The sequence below is a fragment of the Oreochromis aureus genome, linkage group 22 (assembly GCF_013358895.1).
Source record: "Oreochromis aureus strain Israel breed Guangdong linkage group 22, ZZ_aureus, whole genome shotgun sequence".
NCBI classification, from domain to species: Eukaryota; Metazoa; Chordata; class Actinopteri; order Cichliformes; family Cichlidae; genus Oreochromis; species Oreochromis aureus.
Genome location: NC_052962.1, coordinates 6,389,608 through 6,392,941, shown reverse-complemented (window position 1 = coordinate 6,392,941; position 3,334 = coordinate 6,389,608).

The following is a 3,334-nucleotide window of genomic DNA, read 5'->3' as shown; positions in this document are numbered from 1 at the left end:
GGAAGTAGCTCTGCAATGTTCTGCTATGTCACAGCAGCCAGAGGTTTGATCCTGGGACCTACAAACCATGCCGCCAGCTATGCACTGCTGCTGATAGATGAAATTTTACAGCAAATTGTGGCCATGACAAACCTGCATGTGAAACACTCAATGGCTTATGAGGACACAGAGGAACTGCAGGCTTATGTAGAGATGCTCATTTTCGACAGTGTTTACAGGTCAAAAAATTTATCAATTCAAATCTGCCGGGTGCTGCTGCAAGCTCCTCTCATTAGCAAATGTAAGGGCAGTGTGACTTTTGCACAGACAGAAAGAGAAGAGCTGGCAGCGCCATGTGGGAGGCTTACATGCGAAGACCATGGTGTGTCCATTTGCACCCTCTGCTCAACCTCAGCTGGAGGTTAAAATCCAAAAATTAGATGAAGTAGTTTTAAAAAACTGAGTAATTTAATTACTAAAATGTTATAGTAATATTTTTACACCAAGTTTTGGGAGGGTGGCATTTTCTCTGTCCTTAAGGTAAAAAGACTCAGTATTTTTAAGGATCATCTAAGGGTTGAAAGAAGAATTGAAATTAAGAAATTCAATATTCTACCATAAGCCATGCGTAGAAATGATGTCTCCTTGGATGGCAAATCGCAGGAAAAAGTGCTGAAGTGTGCTCCTGTTTGTTGTCTTCAAGGTTATTCCTTTATTCGCTGTGCTCATATTCCATTTTAAACTGACACAAGTCACAACATGAAATCAGATGAGAGCAATTCAAACTTCAAACTGAGACTGGAGTTATGATTTGAATGCATTCACTCCATCCTTTCCATCTCCTGAGACTCTAGATAATTTAGTCAAGAAATTGTACTGTGTTTGTTTATGAACTCTGCAGTCCCAGGTGGGGTTATTCCAAAAAGATACAACACAATAACAGGTTGCACAACATCAGAAATGACAATTCTTAAAAGCAGTTGTTGCATGCTGTTGTATTTTCCACTTCAGAAAATTTAGACAAGGTATGGTTATCACACACATGAAGAGTGGCCAGCTCAGGATTCTGAAATTACTCATCACCTTTAAATAGCATCCAAGCTTCAAGGTCTCTCAGACTACCATCCTTTTTATTATGTAGATCATAATCCCTCATCTGCTCATGGAGGGGCCTATTTTCTTGTAATGCAGACAAATGGAAAGGTGATCATAGCACTTAATCTTCGCAGGGATTTCCTCTTGTTCTCTATGTCTGTCATTTATCTTCAAACACCAAAATGACCTTTTGGTGTTTGGGCTTGAGGGAGGATTCATCAGTCACCCTATAAATGCCTCCTTTCTGTTGATTGGAACACTATTTGCATCTAAAACTGAGCAATAAAATTTGATATTGTAGTATATTGGATATAAAAAAATCCACTGAAGTATCGCTAATGAGGGCACCAAGGTCTGTCCTCCTCTGTTCAATCTGTGTGGAGTTTGCATGTTTGCCCTGTTTTTGCGTGGGTTTTCTTTAGCTACTTGGGTTCCTCCCACAGTCCAAAGACATGCAGTTACAAGGGTTAGGTAACTTTAAATTATCCATAGATGTGAATGTGACTGTGAATGGTCATCTGTCTCTTTGTATTAGCCCTGCGACAAACTGGTGACTTGTCCAGGGTCTAACCCCCTCCTACCTTATGGTAGCTGGGATAGACTCCAGCCCCCTACAGCCCTGATTTGGATAAAAGGATGGATGGATAGTGCTAATGTCTTTCCTGGTACTGTATTTAAATGTTATAGAAGATATTTCATTAAAATGATATAAGAAAAAAAGATATCTTGATAATACCAGAGAGGAGAAAGTGTGGTCCATCTCAGTACAAGATTTGTTTATTCTGGATTTATTCAGCTGAATCATTGTACACACATTATAGCACCTGTACACAAATAACAGTGTAGGTTGATGAATAGTGGGCTGAATCAGCTCTCTCCAACTGCCCCCAATGTGGGATACAGATGCATAGATCAGCAGCTGAAGACACTTTAATAAAGTTGTGATTCCTGGTATACTTCTTTAAAACTGAATTGAATGAAATTCAGTTTAATTAAAGTTTAATTATATAACACAAAATCACAACAACAGTAACCTCCAGGTGCTTTATTTTGTAAGGTAAAGACCTTAGAATAATACAGAGAGAACTCCAACAAGAAGAATACCTCCTATGAGCAAACATTTTGGCGACAGTGTGAAGGAAAAACTCCCTTTAACAAGAAGAAACCTCTGGCAGAACCAGACTCAGGGAGGGGCTAGTTGGGGTGAGGGAAGGGAGGAGAATAGACACACTGTAGAACTGATTCAGAGATTAGCACATAGTGAGTAAACAGAGGTGACAAAAAATCAACTCAAAGTTTGATTGAAGTCTGCTTAAAGTAAAAAAAATGAATAGTTGGTCTATTGTGATACTAGAGCCAAGCCTCAGACTCATGGTCTAATGAAAAAGTTTTCATTACCCAGACCCAAGGTGGTCCTGTCACAACAAGTGGGTGAACGATACCCATGTTTTGATGAATAATTTGCACATGTACATGGAAAGGTCTGGGCAAGAAACAGTGGGAAAACAACTTTTTCACACTGCATGATCTCAGTCGTGGCATCGTCACCCTGGTGTAGAGATTCAAGGAAAAAACTCAGTTTTCCATACCCTTAAAAATTCTACTGTGAGAAGAAGGAAAAAAACATAAAAGATATAAAAGAACAAACCATTTTTGTAAATTTGCCTGTTTTACCACCACAGAGGATTTAAAAAACTTACTGTTTGTAGTTAGTGTCCTGATTTCAACCTGATAGAGCATGCATTTAATTTTGAAGACTGAAGGTAGAAAGACACACAGAAAGTAGTAAAACGCTGGCAGAGCACCTCAAAGAAGGAAAAAGCATTTGGTCATGTTCACGGGTTCTAGACTTGAGGCAGATATTGACTGTATGAAAGATAATCCTCACATCTAAAATGCTGCTAGTTTAACAAATACTTTTTTAGCCTCTGAATTTCATATTATGTATAAAAATTTGTTTAATGTCTAAACAGTTAATGCAGTAGTTTTGTTAAACACCTTGAATTAAAGCTGAAATCAAACAATCAAATCTTGATTGCTTGATGTAAAACCAATTTGGGTAGTGTACAGTGTTAAAACTTAAAATTACCTTGTTATTCAGTCTCTCTGATAGCTGTGGTGCCAAAGTCCTTATGGCAGCTCTGTAGCCACAGATGTGAGTGGTTATAAATGGGGACACATTGCAAAGTGATTTTAGATTCAACACATCTTTAATTTGTGCTGCTCAGCTGTTTGCTTCTCATGGACAAATCTCTTTTCT